The following is a 20,293-nucleotide window of genomic DNA, read 5'->3' as shown; positions in this document are numbered from 1 at the left end:
CAGAGATGAATGGGCTTCTCCAAGTCTTACACCTCACATAAAGTAGTGGTGGAACCCAGATCAACTCATATCAATTCAGCCCCCAAAATTCCTTACGCTTTTAATCCATACTTTATGCTACATTCCCTGTGAGAATCAAAACTATGAATAAATACCCAGAAGAGAGAGAGATTAATTCTATCAGGAGGCATCTAGAGAGACTTCTTGAAGAAAGAAAGTGGAGCATGCACTGCCCTGCTAATCCACCCATGGCTCCTCACTGCTTTACAATAAAGTACAAACCCTTTACCAAAGCCGGAAATCCTCTTTTCCTTTCCTTTTTCTTGAGTCCCCAACAAGTCCTATAAGTTATAGCCACGAATTTTATCCCAATACATCATTTTTATCTATCTATCTACTGCTACCACCTTAACCCAAAGTACCACCATCTCATGTTCAGTTTGGTTTCCCTACTGATCTCCCTGCACCCCTTCCTGCCAACCTAAAATCCATTATCTGCACAACAGCAAGGGTAAGCTTAAAATGCAAATCCGACTGTGGCACTCCCCCACTTTAAAGTCCTCCAGTAAATATCATTTGTATTTAGAATTAAATCTAAATTCCTTTCCTTGACTCTACGTATACGTGATCTGGTGTCTGCTTATTTTTCCCACTTCATCTAGTCAATGTCTTCTCTCCACTCATTATCCTGCAGCCATAAATGCCTCCTTTATTTTATCCAACAGAAAACATTTTTGATCTCATCTCATGGCTTTGCACTTGCTGTTTTCTCTGCCCAGGATGCCATGGTCTTTTCTTCCAGACTTGTTCCTCCTTATTGTTCAGATCTCAAATATCACCTCCTTAAAGAGATCTTCCCAAGACACTTCATTTAAAATAGGACCCCATTCCTCCTGCCCCTCCCACCCGCCCCGTTTTTTTCTATTACTGCACACTGTTTAATTCCTTTAAGGTGCTAATACACTGTATAATTTTTAATGACATATTTATTTGTTGACTGGATCCCCACTGAAATGTAAAACTCCAGGAAGATGGGGATTTTGCCTATATTGCTCCATATGATATCCTGGGCTTATAGTAGACATTCACGACATAGTTATTAAAAGGATGCAAGGAAGGGAGGAAAGGAAGTTTCAACAGCATTTTTTCAGAAGCATAAGACTTGAGCAGGTAAATGTATACGGAAAGTAGGGAAGCAATTCATAGCAGAAGGAACAGCTTGAACACAAATCTTGAGTCAGATGAGTTCAAGATTTGTTTAAAGAAAGACACGTGTACTAATGTGCCCAGAAAGTAGCTGTATAAGGAAACTAGGATCTTCAATCAGTTTACAAATGCTTGTCAAATGCCTGTGATGTCACAGATACTGTGCTGGATGTTCCCATTACATACTGCTGCATAGCAGATTATCCTAAAACTTAGTGGCTTAAAACAATCACAATCATTTATCTTCCTCACAAAGCTGCAATTTGAGCAGAGCTCAGCAGGGGCAGCTCATCTCTGATCCATGTGGCATTGGCTTGGTAGATTCAACTAGGGGCTGGAAGATTGACTTCCAGGATGGTTCACTCACATGGCTAGTTAGCACTGGCTGTCGCCTGGGAGCTTGGCTCCCACTGTGAGCTGGGGTCCATGCTTCCTATCCCTGTGGGCATTTCTACAGATTGTTTGAGTTTCCCCACAGCACAGTGGTTGGATTCCAACAGCAAGGATCTAAAGGAGAGAAGCAAATGTGCATGGCATTTCTATGACCTACCTTTGGAAATAACATATCATCCCTTCAGCTCTACTGTTTGAGACAGTCACAAAGTTCCATCCAGTTTCAAAGGGAGGAGACAGGGAATCCACCTCTGGATGGGGAAGTGACAAGGTTCTAGAAGAATACTTGAAATAGGAGATATTGTTGCAGCCATCTTTGTGAAATAGCAATACAATCTACTACTCAGGGATACAGCAGTGAGCTCGGAATTACAGTACCTGCCCTCAGGAAGCTCAGACTATAATGAGGAAGACAAATCCATATGGTTTTGTAAAGTGTAAGTTCAGTGATGGAGGAAAAATAAAGTGTTAAGCTGAGACCAAATGACCTGTTGCTACGCTCAAAATTTAACAGCTTAAAATAATAATCAGTTGCTTTCTCACAGTTCCAGTGGGTTAGGAATTCAGGAGTGACCTAGGTGGTTCTGGTTCAGAATCTCTCATGAGGCTGCAGTCACCACATCAGACTGGACTGCAGTCGTTCAAACTCTTCCGCTTCCAAGATAGTTGCTGGCAGGAGGCCTCAGTTTTTTGCTACATGGACCCCTCCACAGTGCTGCTTGAGTGTTCTCACAAAATGATAGCTGGCTTCCCCTAGAGTGGGTCATCCAAGAGAGAGGGCAAGGAAGAAACTGCAACTCCTTTTATGACCTAGTCATGGAAGCCACACACCATCACTTCTGTTATATTCTATTCATTGAGCCCATACTCAAAGCCAGAGAATTAAGCTCCAGCTCTTAAAGGGAGAAGAATTTGTGAACATGTTGAAAGCCATCACAGACCTTATCTATTATGCAATGGAAAGAAATTTAGGAAGAAGTAATAATTGGGTCAGACATACTTTAGATAGATCACCCTGCTGGTGATACGCTGGGTAGATTTGAGAAAGGTAAGACTGAAGGTCTGCAGACAAATTAGAAGAGTCCTGAAATATCCCAAAGAGAGATCAAACAAGTCTAAGTGACTTGTAGCAACAGAGGATGAGATGGGTTTAAAAAATGCTAAGGAGGCAAAATTGTGTTATGAAAGAAATAAAAGCATTCAAAAATTAAATGTCATATTTTAGACTTGAGTGTCTGATTGGAGTAATGGTTACCAATCAAGATGGAAAATCCATGAGACAAAGCAGATTGAGGAGAAAGAGAAAATTCAGCATTAGATATTTTGAGTTTGAGCTTCCAGTTTTAGTGAATGAATAGTGGTAGGTTTTTGTTTTTGTTTTTTTTTCTTGCCACTGCAGCATTTATTTTTGTCTTATTTTGTTAACAGCCTCATTTTTACAAGGTGATCCTATCCTCACCCACTCTGCTTGGACAGGGCAGGGCCGTACCCAGTGATGTGCTGGTAAATGATCTCTCCAAAATAAGTAAACAAATAAAGCCCTAGTTTGTAGTGTGAATACTCCCACCTTTTCAAATTTAATGCTCCCAACAGTTTAACAACCAACTCAGAAAATTACTGGAATGTTATAATCAACTGGTACAATGGGACTATATCTCTGGTTTAGCAATGAATCACATGACCCAGATCTAAGCCAGTCAGCACACTGAATTTCTTCTTAACATGGTGACTGGTTCAGAGATGGACATTTTAGCCAATCAGAGCCAATGAGATGCAAAGAGATTCTTGTTATGCATCTGGGAAAATACTTTTATTTTTCCTTGATACTTGTAATTAAGAGATAATGCAACAGCGCTATTATACCATGTGAAGTTGCAGAATGGAGCCAGCCCGCCCTGTGCAAAACAGAACTGAGAAATAGAAAGAAAGTAAATCTAGATGACATTATTTAAGCCATAAATCTAGCTGTAGCTAAAACTAACTCTATTCATAGACTTTCCAATTAAGTGAGCCAATAAGTTCTATTTTCCTTTTTCTTCTTTCTTTCTTTTTTTTCTTGTGTAAGTAAATTTTGTTTTTCCTTTCCTTTATATTCAGAGTTTCTCAGCTGATATTATGTGTGACATCCAGATCCTTGGTTATATAAATCTGAAGCTCAGCAGACAAGTTCAGGATTGACAGAATTTAGTGAAATTTAATCCATGAGAAGAAAAAAATTCACCAAGGGAGAGAACCATCTTGCTAATCATAATTTTCTTAAAATTCTATAGAATGAGAGATATGGGAGCAACGTTAGAGATCATCCAGTCAAACTCCTTCACTTAACAATTATGAAAACTGTGTCTCTAAAAGGTTCAATACGTTGTCCAAGACTACTTGGCTCTTTAGTCTTTACAGCCAAGACGAAAACCCTGATTTCCTGACTCCTATGTATCCCTTTTCCCAATCATGGCAAATTCTGAGTTATAGGATCTAATTTAGCTGAGGAAGTACATATCGTATTTATATTATGAATAAGTAAATGTATCATATACTACTTTTCAGTTTAATGGATAGCACTTTACTATTTCAGAGCACCTTGTATAATTTAACCTTCTTGCCAACACTGTAAAGTAGGTGGGACAAGTATTTTAGAGATAAGAAAATCTAGGCTTGGACTATTTGAATGACTTTTCAAAGGTCGAATAGCCAGTGAATAATAAAGCCAGTAATAGAATCCAGGACACTTGATTCCTTCCTCCAATGCTCTTTCTTCTGCCTCTCTTTCAACTTAATGATGTTTCATTGCAAGTGCTTAAGGTGTAATTTAGATAGCACAACTTCCCTGGATTTGAGATGACTTCTCATAATCATCAGAAATATGTATTCTAAGATGTTCTCTCTCTGCACTATTTCTGTAATTCTCCAGGCTGCTAAGACTCAATCTGCTTAGTAATCAAGGTGTCAGCACAGATGGTTTCACAAGAAATGTATTTGTTTCCAGGGCTACTGTAACAACTACCACAAACTTGTTGGCTTGCAAAAATGGAAATTTATTCTGTCACAATGCTGGAGGCCAGAAGTCCACAACCAGGGGTCATACTCCCTCCAAAGACTCTAAGGAAGGATCCATTCCATGTCTCTTCCAGCTTCCAGTGATTGCTGGCATTCTCAGCTTGTGGCCACATATCACACAAATCTCTTCCTCCATCTTTACATAGACTTCTCATTGTGCCTGCCCTCTGCGTATCTCCTATAAGGATACTCAGCATTGGATGTAGGGCCCACCCAGATAATGCAGAATGATCTTCTCATCTCAGTGTCTTTTACCTCAATTACATCTACAAAGACCCTTTTGCCAAATAAGGTAACCTGCCCAGGTTCTGGGGATTAAGACATGGATATATCTTTTGGGGGGCCACCATTGAGCACACTATGAGAGGCAAAGGAGAAGGATTATTTATTTATTTATGTGTTGACAGGAGAAGAGTTATTTACCCGAAGGTCAGAAGGCTTACAAGTGGAATGAATCAAAGACCTGCTGCACCACTAGTGATGACAAAGCACTCTTTTTCAAAGGTGACCTTCAACTCATTTACAAATTTTGAAAAGATCTAAGTGGTCCATAACACATTCTCTGAAAAGATGCCTTGCCATCAGCTTTGTCAGCTAACTGTGGGTCATGGGCTAGAGGGTGAAAATGTATCCAACAAGTAGTGACTGGCTTACATGCTTAGGCATGTGCCCTGTTTATATGATACCCTCTGCCAGAGTTAGCTTCATGCCAAGAGGCAAACTTGAAAAGCCACTATTGAAACAAGAGCTCCTGTTTTTGTCTGACCAGAATATCAGATTCTTTGCATCATTCACTCTCTTAGAGAATCAACCACTAGACCATCTGTGCTTCTCCCATTGTCCTTTAAATAAAGATTAATATGTGTTTGTTTCCAACTCCAGAGCTATGTCTGTGATGTGTCATAATCTATAGAACTCACATATAAGGCACAGTCTTTCAGAGGCTAGTGGCAGCTCTACTGTATGCTTATTCTTCCAAGGGAAAGACACCTTCTTGTTTACAGTCTCCGAAAGAGAAAAAGAAAGGAAATACGCTTACTGAGCATGCTGGACATGTTCCATTTGCTCCCAGATCCACTCTCCATCTCTCTCTACTCTGCTCCCCAGATCACTTCCTGTGACCTTAATGGACTCTCTTACCAAATGGATTCAAGTTGGGTTTGGCCACTAGAGAATTCTGAAGGAATTGGAGGGAGAGAAAGCAAGAGGGAGGGAGGGAAGCTACTCTGTTCATTTCCCAGGCCCCCAGTTGTTGCCAAGTGCTGGCAATATCTCTCATGGAGGTCTCAGCACCTCTCTGGCAGCTCCCTCGGCACAGCCTTCTCCGTCTCCAAGTCCCAGGAAACACTGCTTTTACCCAGACTTTCAGGCCTGGAGCTGGTATCCCTAAGAGTAATGCACTATCTTATTTTTTTATTGAAGTAGAGTTGATTTATAGTGTTGTGTTTGTTTCAGGTGTACAGCAAAGTGATTCAGTTACACATATACATACATATATTCTTTTTCAAATTATTTTCCATTATAAGTTATTACAAGATATTGAACATAGTTCCCTGTGCTCTACAGTAGGTCCTTGTGGTTTGTCTATTTTATATACAGTAGTGTGTATCTGTTCATCTCAAACTCCTAATTTATCCCGCCCATCCCACCCCATCCCACCTCCTGCTTTTCCCCTTTGGTAACAATAAGTTTGTTTTCTGTCTGTGTGTCTGTTTTGGTTTTGTAAATAAGCTGATTTGTATCATTTTTTAGATTCCACATATAAGTGATATCATATGATATTTGTTTTTCTTAGTACAATAATCTCTAGGTCCATCCATGTTGCTGCAAATGGCATTATTACATTCTTTCTAAGGCTGAGTAATAGTCCATTGCATGTATGTGTGTGTGTGTGTGTGTGTGTGTATACACACACACACTACATCTTTACCCATTCATCTGTAGTATATATATATACATATACATATATATATATATACATATATATACTACATCTTTATCCATTCATCTGTTGATGGAAACCTGAGTTGCTTCCATGTTTTGGCTATTGTAAATGGAGTATTGCATTATCTTTTGTGGTTTTCCTACACTTTGCATATACATTTTTAAAATAGTCCTCAAATTTTCCTACTTTGAATGGACCATCTGTTTCCTAAAGGGACTCAGGCTGATGAAGCCCAATCCTTTCAAGGTTTTCTTCTAGATGTCCCTTTATTTCAGTGATTACAACAGTCCTACAGGGTAGGTACTCTTAACCCCATGTTATGATGAGGAAATTGAAGCTTACTGAGGCGACATAACTTGTCCTAGGAGACAAGCTAGCAAGTGAGGAGTTAGGATTCAAACCCAGATTTGTCTAACTTCAAAGACCTTGGATTTTTAGCTATTTCTCCTCAACACTGAAGAAATGTCCTTTTTATTATTGAGTTATAATTGACATATGATATTAGTTCCAAGTGTACAACATAGTGATTTCATATTTTTACACATTGCAAAATGATCCCCATGGTAAATCTAGTTACCATCTGTCACCATATAGGGATATTACGATATTATTGAGTATATGCTCTATGCTGTACAATACATCTCGTTACTTATTTATTTTATAGCTGGAAGAAATGTCTTAAAGGATGCCTGGAGAAACAAAGCATTTTAAGGCACAAAAAATGCCAGAATGGCTTAAATGCTTTATCAAAGTTAAACTTTATAAAGTCATTCTGAGGACCCATCTCTCCTTAGTATTGCATAAGGAAAAAAAAAAAAGACAGCCCTACCCAGCAGCCACAATAATTGGAATGTAATTGACGTCTTTACTGTATTCTCCTAAAAAGAGGCCAGGAGTAAATTACATTTTCAATGCAGAGCCAGACTTCTTAAAATCCTCTTTCCTTCATCATTCTTTCTATGTATTCCATATATGGCAGCTACTCACAAAATCTTTTTCAACCCATCCCAAGCTTTCAAGATTTCTCCCAACAGGCTCCCTGTCTCCAGCTTTTCTGGATTCCTTTATCCTTTCTGGATATTTTCCCTCCTACCAATAACTCTGCCTTTCCAATGAAAATCCCTGTTGTCTCTTCCAGGCTTTTCCAGATTTCCCTTTGGCACCATGTCCAATTAACACAGCTAAAGAGCTGGATTGATTTATCAATCAGAGAAGCACAAGCATCTTCTGGGGAGAGTGGGAGTTACGTTAAGATTTCAAATAATGTTTTCTCTATATAATATAGATGTACTCAGTTTTCAAGGAGAAAAGATTTTGGTAGCACATATGAAATCTATACTAAGGATGAAGGATAAACTATAAGTACTGGAGCATGGGAAGGGTAATGAGAGGGGTAAAGGGAATATTCAGTTCACATCTTATTCATTCCCTCAACTTCCCAGTGGGCTGCCAATGTAGTACAAATATTTGTTTCAGTTCAATTGTGTGAAACACCAGACATATTTTATTTGAGAAACAGCATTATGGCTACATATTTTATCCATCATAAATTGTGTTTGCACTTAAAATTATAATTAATAATGATATTTATTTCCCTATCAATCAATTTACCATTAGTTCTTCTGTGTCCCAATTTCTAACCAGGTAACTACACAGTCATCCCAGCAATACCCCCAAAGCAACTTCTACCTCCTGGAGAGTGATTATAAAATCCACTACCTTTCACATCTTTCCTTAAACACCTTAACTGATGGAAATTCAGGAAAAGATAGAATGGGTCTACAGTCAAGACAAGCTATTTGCAGTAGGTGTTTTTAAAAAAAATCATTTATGGGTTGAAAGTAGTTCATCTGGAAGTATTCTCTTTGGCTAGCCAAAAAAAAAAAGTTGATTAGCTCTGGGACTTAAAAGACAGACAGACCCTCACAGGAACATTAGACAATAACCCAATTCATCCTGAATCTACAGTTCATAAGATGACAAGGATCTTCATTTTTCTGGCCTCAAGAAAGGCATCAACCAAACTGAAAAGGAGACAGTTTATTCTTTTTCTACAGCCTGGTAGGGTAGGGAGTAGAGGAGGTGAGAAAGCTATCATTTGCTGAGCCCTGCTATGTGTGAGACACTATTGCATAAGTTAATAACTTACCCTAGGGCACAAAAATAAGAAAAGAAAGCAAATACAGAGGCCAAGATTTAAGGAGTATTTGTATGTTCATTATCTGGTCTCTCCACCTCCACTGTTCTAGAAGTTGTAACATCTAGGGGAGCAAGCAGCTTGTCAGTCTGTTGCTGAATCCTCAGAGCCTCACATAGTACTTGACACATTAAAAGGAGCTCAATGAACATATGCTAAGTAAATAAGCAAATGAATGAGTTCCTTCTTACTTCATAGCCCAGGGTTATCCTACTCCACCTTACTTGTGGCTAGAAAAACAAAACTCAAACAGCACTTGCTCTGAGATTTTAAGATGTCTCCTCTGCGGTGTATTGATATCAGGATAGAGTTTCTTCCTTTACAAACCAAACCTCCCTGTCCAGATAAATTATCATGGAAAATGGCACAGTACCATCAAATTGGAAATGAAAACCACAATTCCTCTTTGCAAACAAACACAATACTCTTAATGGTCATGAGAACACCTAACTTCGACTCCCACAGTTAACTTGAGAGCAAATTGGAAAGTTCAGCAGAAAAATTACATTATAATGAAAATTCCCATGAACTAATGTTGCTTTAGGTTTGCTTTGGCTGTATTTGCAGCCAAAACCCAGTCAATCAACCAATGGTTCACCCTACACTATACCAAAAGAGTGGTTTGTCTGATTTTTTTTTGTCATTGAATTGATGAATTGCTTTGGCATCATGTAGCCAGCTTTTATCTTGGGAAATAATAATTTTCTACTGGGAGAGCTATTCAACTGTGTGGTAGTACTTTATCACCAACTGCGCATAAGTGGTGCTGTTTGCAATTAGATAAACGGGCACAGAGGCTCAGAGGTCCCCAAACACAAGTCTAATATGTAAACATAACCAAATCGTACTATTAACCAGGGGATCGAGTTGTGATTGCTCATCCTTCTCTGTCTTTTTCAACTTCTCGGTAAAACATCCTCATACCTCATTCTGCACAGGCGAAGGGAGGGATATTTTTCAGTCTTAGATGGCACTAGAATGAGAGTTAAGTATTTTCCACCTGTTCTAAACTGAATTTGTGATTGGAGAAAACCACATCAAAACAATTTCATAAGAAACTGGAGCACTTCCAAAGGCTTTTAAGCTCATTTCAAAATACTGAGCAGTACCTAAGGAAGGCAGAATAGCTTATTCTTTCAACTTTTCTCTACAAAGACTTTGGAATCATAGAATTTCAGGTTAAGAGGAACTAGAAATGCCAAACACACACACACAAATAATACATACATACACACACACACACACACACACACACACACACACACACACACACCTCCTTTCTAAAGAACTAAGAACTAAAGTTAATTATTTAATTTAAGCCTTGCCAACAATTATGCCTTTTCTTCATTTTAGAGATTATGAAACTGAAGCAGAAAAATGAAGCAACTTACTATGTGTCCTATACTTGGTAAGTGCCAAAACTGGAACTCAATTCCATCCCGAAGTCCCAACTAATACACTGCACCACTTTGTTTCTATGATACTGCTGCCAACCTACGCTTGACTTCCTTTTTTGGCCATGAACTCAGTCTATCCAATCCTCAGACATCTCTGTTTGAGTTGTCTGCTCTGTGTTAAAAGTTGCCTTTCTATAACTCCTACCTACTGAACCTAGATGTGGCCTAGGGCCATACTGAATAAGTGTAATCTCTCTTCCAAGTGACAGGGTTTTGAATATTTGAAGCTGACAATCGTGTCACATGGAGCTCTCTTTCTTGTGGGTTAATATTCCCAGATCCTTCAGCCATCCTTCATATAACATGATTCACTCTCTTCATTGCTTTCTACTTTATACATGTTCCTCTTCAACTGTCATCTGGCCTCACCAAGAAGACCGGAAATCTCACCATCCTCAATCTATTAATGCAGCAAAAATCGAATTAAGATTTCTCCATTCTGCACCAATCCTATGTTTTGAAACCTCCACTTTATGGGCACCCAACCTTGCCTCAGAGTCTCGCAACCCTCACACAGAGTGTGAAATCTCTAACAATGTTCGTCTGAAAGCACTAAGCAAAACCTCTATGAAATTAATCAGAGATCCCAATGGGACTCTCTATTATGCATCCTAATCCACTTGAATGTCCTGTATCTCTCCTCAAAGCCTCATGGCCCAAGGATACCCTATCTCTAAGGAGTTCATAAATTCTTAAGTGCCTGCCACAAACCCAGTCACTCTTCTAGGAAAGTGGTCCCAGGTGGCCTTCCTTGCCAGAGTTGTCATTAATGTTAATAAGGTATAGTCACCTGTCACCCTTGCCATTGCTGACAAGACTGTCCCAAGGGGCTGTACAAGGTCTGGTTACCTTTGGAACAACTATCATGAACTACAGGGAAAATGATGCGATTCTTATCAAATGGTGCCAAAAAAACCTCATTATATACTCTCCTTAGAAAGTATGTCAGAAAGGTAGTCTCCAAGCTCAAATGTGTGAGAAATATGTTTGTTTTAATTTCTTGACTTTATTTCTATTGCAGTTTCCCAGATTACTAGAGGTTTAATCTTAAGAAATTGAGGAGTCCCTCTCCTTTGAAAGGGGTTACCTCTAATTTGAGGGGATTTTATGGAGTGCTACTGCATCCTGCATGGTTGGGATGAGGGCATCTGATTTGGTTTATTTAACCTCACAGGCATCAACTGAGCTGTCTCCCTTTTTAGGTCCCCTTTCCTGTCTTCAATCATTGATTCAATCATGTTTGGAATAGAATGGTCTCCATTCTTTATTTTTTAATTTATTTTGGCTGTGCCGGGTCTTAGTTGTGGCACGTGGGATCTCCGTTGCGGCATGCGGGATCTTTTAGTTGCGGATTGTAGACTCTTAGTTGCGGCATGCAGACTTCTTAGTTGCAGCATGCATGTGGGATCTAGTTCCCCAGCCAGGGATAGAACCCGGGCCCCCTGCATTGAGAGCACAGAGTCTTACCCACTGGACCAAACAGGGAAGTCCCTATGGTCTCCATTCTTGACTCTAGGCTTTCTCCTGGCTAACTTCCTAAACACTCAGGGTCATTCTTCATACTTACGCCAGACAGAACTACAGGAAGCTCAGTAGGGCTGTTTATGACTCTTTCCTCCTTTGCATTTTCCCAAATCTCTGGGATAGTCTGTTCATACACATCCTTTCAGATTCCCTCTGAATGCTTAGAAATACAAATGCTTTTGAAATACAAATACCAAGGAAAAACTCTTTCTTTCGCCTTCTGATGTGCCATCATATTCCTGACAATGAGCTCAGAACCTCTTTCCTGTTACATAATAGCAGAACGAAATTCTAGGAATAAAAACGTTTAAAATGACATTCCAAAAAGCATTAGTCTTTTGCAGGTAGAAGATGAGGGCACACAAAAAGATGGAAAAATCACTCAAACTCAGCAGCTGCCCCAAATGAGAATACAGGAAGTTTTCTGGTTATCATTACTATCCTTATTTCATAGGTGACCAAACTAAGATTACGAGAGGTTAAGAAACATGTGCTAAGTCACCTACCTAGTAAATAGTAGAACCAGGATTTGAGCCCAAAAATCTGACCCCAGAGTAATGCTCTTAACTACTTCTGTGACAAGGAAAAGAGGCAGGAAGGAAAACCATAATGAAGGGCAATAGTGAGCTAATGTTATGAAGAAACAGAAAATGTATAGTGCCACAGAAGTGTGTAATGAGGGTCAAAGGAAGAATGGGGGGATCTGATCTAACCTGAAGCTTAAGAATAGATCTCTCTGAAGAAGTGACCTTTGGGCTGAGATCTGAAAGGCTGCCTAGGAGCTAACTGGTCACCAGGAAGAAAGAATAGCACGTGCAAAGGCCCTGAGGCAGGATGACCACAGCTTTGTGTAGACCTGAAAGGAGGCCAGGACGCCTGGAGCAGAGGGAGTGTCAGGGAGACTGGTGAGTGATGAGGTTAGAAAAGGAAACAGAAGTCACTTCGGGCTGGACCTTTTAAACTATGTTAATGAATTTTACTAGAAATGGCCATCCCCTCAGAAGAACCTCAAGTCCTGCGTTTATATTATCTCTTCAAGCATTCATCATGAATGAACTAATAAGATTTCGAACTCACAAGGTGTAAAATCTGATTGGTTCAACTTGGCTGACGTAGTCCCCACTTATCCAATCAGCAGGAGGGGCAGGATCACATGGTCTTCAGAGCCGATCATCATGAGGAAGAATGGGCGTTCTAATACAAACAAATATATGTATCTGGGCACAGGTTGCTGCATTGACCAGCATCTCTGAAATTACAAGATCCCCAGACATACTCAGGTTTACCCTGGGCAGTGGGTTTTATTGTAAAGATAAAACGGGACACTAAGTAAAACCTGATGTTCATTCAGAAAACATTAGCTCTAGCAATGCACTGCACACAGCAAAAACACTAGCCGTTCCATCACGTGATAGCCTCTCAGCAGCAGGCCTCCAGTCTGAATGCGCTGCCATTAAGGTTTCTTGGCATTAAGTCTCAGGGTCTGCTTCTTCTCCTCCTGTTATTATGACATAACTCTATCTTCTGGTCCAGTTCCACAAAAGCGAGGGTCTGACTGAGCCGAGCAGTCACCTTCTAGTATTAGGCTTCCATGTTGAAGAGCATGCTTCCCACGGGTCATTTCTGGGCAAAAGCTAAAGAGACTTGCCATCACCCCAATGACATTTCCTCCCCGGAGAGCAGAAGGCGGCACAGTGGTGCTTTAGGTGGAGCATGAAAGCTTACACAGTGTTGTTTTTACGTTAATGTGCAACCAACATTTTTAAATAGAAAGCTTTCATGTAAAATTCCAGATTTCCAGCTGCCCTTGAAAACCTGGAATATCAGACAACACTAGCCACAGTCAACAGATACTGAGTAGTGAGTGACCCGTGACCCCTTTAGAGGCCCATAAGCTCTCAGTTCAACATAGTCTCCAATATCCCTACTGTCAACCAGCTTCACTGATTTACTTACATGCCTGACCCTTGTAGGCATCTGAGTTGGCAAGCACTAAAGTATGTAATTACGTGCACTTTTCTCAAAAGGGAGTTCATGGTGAGGCAGGCACTTAAGGAGTCACTGACTACAGGACTGTCACAATATGAAGTTCAGAAACTCTACCCTAGTATAATTTCACTGCTACTGGCAACCCCTGAAACAATTTTGAGATAGTCTCTGAACACAGTTAACTGGGGTCCCTGCCAACTGCTGCCTATAAGGCAAGTGAACCTTCGCTCTACTATGATAGCCTAACCAGACTCGACCTGATGATTTTGAGAAAGGTTAAGGATAGAGGAATGGCTCCTAGACATTGGACCAATTCCATTCCACATCTTAGGTCATCCCGCTCTGCCCTAATAATACCTGTTACAAAACACAGTAATAGGATCTCCTTGCCAAGCTATGTGCTCCTCCTGGCTATCAGGTGGCCCAGAGGAATGGATATTCATGCTGGTAAAATTGGGCACATAGCCCCTAAACTAGCACGTTCAGGCTAGCATGTAGCATGTCTCAGTCTTGAGATGCTATGGCTTGTGGTAAAAACGCATCTTACGGGCCAAACTGGTGTCCACCTACCGGCCAATCACGTGACCTTGGCCGAGCCCCTTCATCTTTTTCAGCTTCAATTTCTTCATCCACAAAATGTAGATAATAATATGGACCTCAGTGAATATTTTGAGGATTAAAGGCAGTGATGGGTGTCTTCCTTCTTTACCCAGGTAGGGTATAAAATAACTTCAAATCCAGCTATTTGAATTAAATTAAACCTCTCTAACCACCCCCAGCCCCCTCACTTTATCATCTTAAGAAGTTTCTTCTGGCCTCTTTCAGGTTACCACTCCTCCCAGGGCTTTCCCCAGTTCAAATATTTAGCCCTCGTTTTACAGAGAGAAAATCTGCTCAGCCCCACAGGTGGCTGCATACTTTCAATGAGCCTGCAACTGCCACTGTTTCAGAGTAAAAGCCGCCTGCCCCCCTTGGCTAATTCACTACCAAAGCATCCCACTGTGCTGCCGCCTGCCCCTGACCACCAAACCCACAAGGCCAAGATGGGGCCCGGCTCAGTGCAGCTGCTGTGGTCAGCAGGCGTGCAGCATGGGTGCAGAAAGAACCTCTGTGGATGATACAGGAGGGACCTGTCTCCCCTGGAGGCATATGTTGCTATGGAAGCTTCATTTGCCTATCCCATCTCTTGGGTCAGTTTTCATATTACTAACGTTTAGGCTACCTGGCCGATGTTTAGGTTATAACTGATGTCTTCTCTCCCCTATCCCTGCCTTAACCAAGAATTGGTTCAGTCAGCACTGATTCTCCTTTGCTTTACTCTAACATAGAGACAAGAACACTAAGTATTCAATTTTCCTAGCTGCAATCTAGCTAGCAGTGGTGATGTGACACAGTTCTGACCAATGATACAAAAGTTTAGTGACACACACTCTCAGCCACTTTCCCAAAACAGACCTCCCATCCAGCACGGCTGAGTTGGAAAGCATTTCTGACACAGCATCACCCTGTGACAGAACCATTCTTTCTCACGACTTCCTTAGTCTCCCAGGTCCCTGGAGGTAGAGAAAGACCTTCCATGTCACACTCTCCAGCCCGTCTCCTACAACGGGATGAGTTTGTTTCATCCATGAGAAAACATCACAAACGGATAAAAGTCCTGGTCCAGCAGCAGGCACAGAGTGGATGCTCCTCTTGACCTTTTGATACTATTTGAAAATTCAACTATGAGCGTATACTATTTTCCTGACTAAAAATTTACTACCATTAGTGTCTAACTGAGGCTTTTTCATTATGTTATTAGAAAGAAGCAACAGAGCATTTAGAGGGAAATATATAACTGTCCCAAGGATTTTGTGTCTGAAACAAATACTTCAGGATTTGGATAAGTAGGAGGAAATCTAGATTCTATTTCCAGTGAACACAATGCTTGACTAAGCCATAGAATCAAGGATGTAAGCTGTCTGGATTTAGACTACTTTACTCCCATTTTGGACACAATGCCCAGTATGTTTTTGGCCTTCAACCTGGGCAAAAGGCAATGTCTGTGACCCATTTTGAGTCACGACAGCTTATTGGCTCATACTGAACAACATCTCTTCTATTCTTAAAAAGTGGATTAATGTGGAATTTGCTGTCTCTGCTATGATCCCTTAAAAGGGCTACGATTACGGAGCCAAGCAAGGCCATCCGAGGTGGAGGCTCATTCTTGCTGTGTGTGCACTTGACAGTTTTCTCTGAGTGGTTCCCCAGTCCCATGCCTCTAAGGCCACAAGTGCGCTATCCTGCGGGGCCCAGCCAAAAAACTCCAGGTCATGCCTTTCATCAGTACATTCAAGGCCAACGCCATGCGAAATTTATTTCAGCTGTCTCCCAGCTCAGTTCTCACTTCTACAGAGAGAAGAATCCGCTAATGGAGACCTTTGGTTTCAGTGTCAGTATTAGATTGTGCTGAAAGAAGAGACTCTTTAATGTAAAAATAGAGAGAAATTATTTAATTCATCATCAATCAGCAACTTTTCTTTAAGAGTTTGCTGAGTACCCGGAGTGGGGCAACATGTGAGTGCAGTGATAAATAACATGGGCCCCAGAATCAGAAAGACTTGGGTCTGAGTCCTGCTTCTGTCAGATATTTAAGGTTGAGCCACACGATATTTCCAGCATTCAGTCATTCTGAAATGTAACTCTAGGCAATGAGGAGGCACATTCTCTCTTAGCATAGCAAAACCAGATGATTTGTTTATATGACATGGGTTCTGTGTTATGGTAATAGGAAGAAAACTAATCTCTCATGAAGGATAATAAAAGTTTTTTTCTGAATGAAACTTTCTGCCTGTCCGGTATCATTTAATATGGTATTGTTGGGGACCAGGCTTTTTCTATCCTCTGGTCCCACCATCCTTATGACATGACTCTCAACCTCATGATGGCAGGAGATGTGTTGCACCTTCAGCCATCATGCCTGCTTCCCAATCAAGAAGAAGGCAGGAGGACCACAGGTCTTCTACCTAATGGAAGCCCTTCCCATCAGACTAAATTTACATACCATTGGTCAGAACTGTGTCATATCTCCATCGCTAGCTGGATTGCAGCTCGGAAAATTGAATACTTAGCTTTCTTCTCTGTGTTAGAGCAAATCAAAGGAGAATCAGTGTTGAGTGAACCAATTCTTGATTAAAGCAAGGATGGGAGAGAGAAGACATCAGTTACTTAATGAGCTATTCATTTATGTTATGTTTATTTCCACAGTCAGATGAGGGACTAGGGTTCAGGGAAACTGCAACAATTACCCAAAACGTAAAGGTAGGAGTCGAGCCCAAGTCATTCCAACTCCAACATTTTTGCTCTTAAAAAGAACTTTCCTTGCTTTGGACAAGAATGTAGAGTTTCCTTTTAAGCACCTCAAGACAGAGTAACGGTCTCCCCGGGTCTCCACTTCGGGCCGGAGTGGGTGGCCGGGGGCAGCCGAAGACATGCGTACGTGCGTACGTGCGTGCGTGCGTGAGAGCGTGCGAGTCCACGGGGTGGGCCGCGCACGCAGCGAGTATGTCAGCCCGGTCCCCGGCTGGTTGTTCTCGCCTCACGCCAGCCCGAGTTGGCGGCAGCGCTGGAGGCCCCGGTCCTGTGACCACAAAGAGGGAGCCGGGGGCCGGACGGGAGCGCGGCGGCGGCAGCTGAGGCCCAGGCCAGGCCCCCTCCCTTCTGCCTCCCGCCTGCCCGTCTGCCCCGCCCCCGCCGGCGGCGCCGCGCCCCTCCCCCAAGCGCCAGACTAGCGCGGTGCCGGGCGCCGCGTGCGAAGACATGGGGGGGAAGCTGGAGCTGAGGCTGGAGTCGCTCGTGGGGACCGAGCCCGCCGTCTACCCGTGGCCGCTGCTGGTCTACGTAAGTGCCGCCCGTCCCCTCCTCCCGGACCCCCGCCCCTCTTTCCCCACGGCGCGCGCTGAGCCTACTGAGAAACGGAGCGACTCGAGTCGCCAGACCCTCTTTGGAGCCCCCGTTCCCGCCCCGCCGTGGTTCTCCGCGGCAGTGTCCAGCCCCCGCGCGCAGGGTGGGCAGAGGGGAGCCGGCGCCAGCCGGGGGGCACAGACTCGGCCGCGGGGACCCCGCGCTTCCGAGGGGCGCCCGAGCCGGTCTGCGGTTGGCTCTGCAGGGCTGGGGACCCCGTTTCCCCCGGGCCTGGAATGCCGGCGGGCTTGCCCTTCTGTACTTTAGGATCTGACATGTAGGGTGTCTTGTTCCTGGTAGTTTATTCTTAGCGCTGTCAACGTGCTTAGTTTTGTTTTTTTTATTTTTCAGGGCACCCTTTCCTCCCTCACTCCAGTTTTTTTGTGTTTCTGTTTTGTTTTGTTTTAGTTAGGCATTTTGTCCCTCTGATCTTGAGTGGGTGGGCTGGCAGGACACTTGGAGAGGAGGCGTTCTGTCCCCTGATCTTGAGTGGCCTTTGGAAAATGACACGCCAGACGGAAATGTACACAGGCGTCCAGTGATTCCAGAAATGCAGGGTGTCCGGCTAGGTGGGCACCCGGCCTCTCGTCCCCCGTGGCGGCGTGGCGCGCGTGTTCCTTGTCTCAGGGTTTACGCTTGGGCCCCGCAGCCCACCTTCCGGAGGGAAAGCACAGCGGGCGCCTTGGGCCGGCGCTTTTGGGGCGCCCTTTCGTGCGCTCGGCTTGCGGGGGACCGTCCTCCAGGCGACCCGGCCCTCGCGCGGGCTCCGTGTGTGTCAGTTTGTGGAAAGTGTGTCGCGGCCGGGGTCAGGGTCGGGACGCTGGGACCGCCTGGGAGCCGATGTTGACTCCCGGGCCCCGGTTCTCCGCAGTTATCTGAGGTCCGAGGGTTTCCAGCCCGCCACCGCGCACTGACGCTTTCTATTTTTGCCCTTCCTGTGCCCGAAGGCGCGGCTGAGCCTGGGCTCTGGCTTTTCCGGTTGGGTAACTCCGGGTGGCCTTGGTGGGCGGCTTGAGCAGTGGGCAGGGCGGGGAGACATCCCAGGGGAGGGAAACTGAAAGTGGGGAGAACCTTCAGAAGTCCAGCTGATCCACTTGCCTCGCCTCCCTGCCCCTCTTACTGCACTTGTCATGCACGGGTTGGCTGGCCGGCGCATTTTTCAAAATGTAATCATTTGTTTATCCTTAGTAGCCGTGAAGAATAGTTCACTTGTAGTGCAGAGTTGTAGGAGTTTTGACAGATGATCGCCGTCAGGCGGCAGAGCAGTCCTGTCATCCCATTTGCTGCCCTTTGGCGCCAGCGTGCCTCTAGCTTCTTGGCCGCTAATCTCCTGTCTGTCCCTAAGGTTTTGGCTTTTCCAGAAAGCCAGATAAACGGAACAACAACATGTAGCTTTTTGGTTCTGGCTGCTTTGACTCAGCAAAACCTATGCGAGATTCATCCCGGGTTTTTTGTTGTTGTTGTTGTTGTTTTAAACATTGATTTAGTTAGTTATTTACTTGGCTGTGCCGGGTCTTAGTTGCGGCACATGGGATCTTCATTGGCGCGTGCAGTATGTTTTCGTTGCAGCGTGCGGGATCTAGTTCCCTGAGCAGGGATGGACCCCGGGCCCCCCGCATTGGGAGCGCGGAGTCTTAGCCACTGGACCACCAGGGAAGTCCGTCATCCCTGTTGTTGCGGGTATGAGAAGCCACTCATTTTTCTGGCTGTGTTGTATTCCATGTTCCGTTTGTCCATTTGCCTGTGGGTGGCAGGACTTGTGGGATGTTTCCAGTTTTGAGGGGATCAGGAATAAAGCTGCTGTAAACATCCCAGGGCAGGTTTCCATGTGAACTTGGGTTTTTACCTCACTTGAGAAAATACTCAGGAGTGGGACTGGGATCTGTGCTAAGTGTAAGTTTAACAACCCTTCTGCATCTTAGAAATTGGTATTTTTGAATATTGGAAGAGTTTAGAAATGCACTGTGACCCAGCACCCAGGCACTTGAAACGAAGTTGAAAGTTCATCTGGAGATAGTCACGTTGTCCCCGTCTCTGTCTTTTATTCGAGGCAGAGCAAGGCCACAGATTTGTAACCCTTGTAAGGAAGGCCTCGTGTGTCCAGGCCCTGGCAGGACCTGGCTTTCTAGTGGTGGGCGGTTCTGAAGTGGAGAGAGCGTCTTTCCCTTGCTGGGCGGACCTCGCTTGGCAGGGTGCAGGGTGTGCTGCCTGCCTGGCTGGGTGCTCTTTCTGCCGGTCAGCAGCCATTCCTGGTGTGTCTGTCCTACTACCAGGCAGGCGGTCAGGGGCCCTAGTGAAGTGCTCAGTGAGCTGCAGCCTTCCCAAAGCTTTGCGGGTAATGTCTGCTACCCTCCCATTTCCCTGCTGAGGAATTTTGCTTTCTCATGGGAAGTGAGGGGGCAGTACTTTATAAGAGTTCATATTTTGTGATGACTCGATGCTGAATACGTTAAGAAAATGGGCTCCTTCCAGAAGCTTAACTTCTTAGAAGGTGAGATTACTCATGTGACCGCACGTTTGAAATGAGTGAGCTTGTTTGTTCATTGATTCATTCATTCTGCAAGCACCTCCTGGATATTTAGAGTG

Source organism: Grampus griseus, assembly GCF_964374135.1.
Source record: "Grampus griseus genome assembly, chromosome: 15".
NCBI classification, from domain to species: Eukaryota; Metazoa; Chordata; class Mammalia; order Artiodactyla; family Delphinidae; genus Grampus; species Grampus griseus.
The sequence above is the reverse complement of the archived record's forward strand: the minus strand, read 5'-3'. Positions refer to the sequence as shown.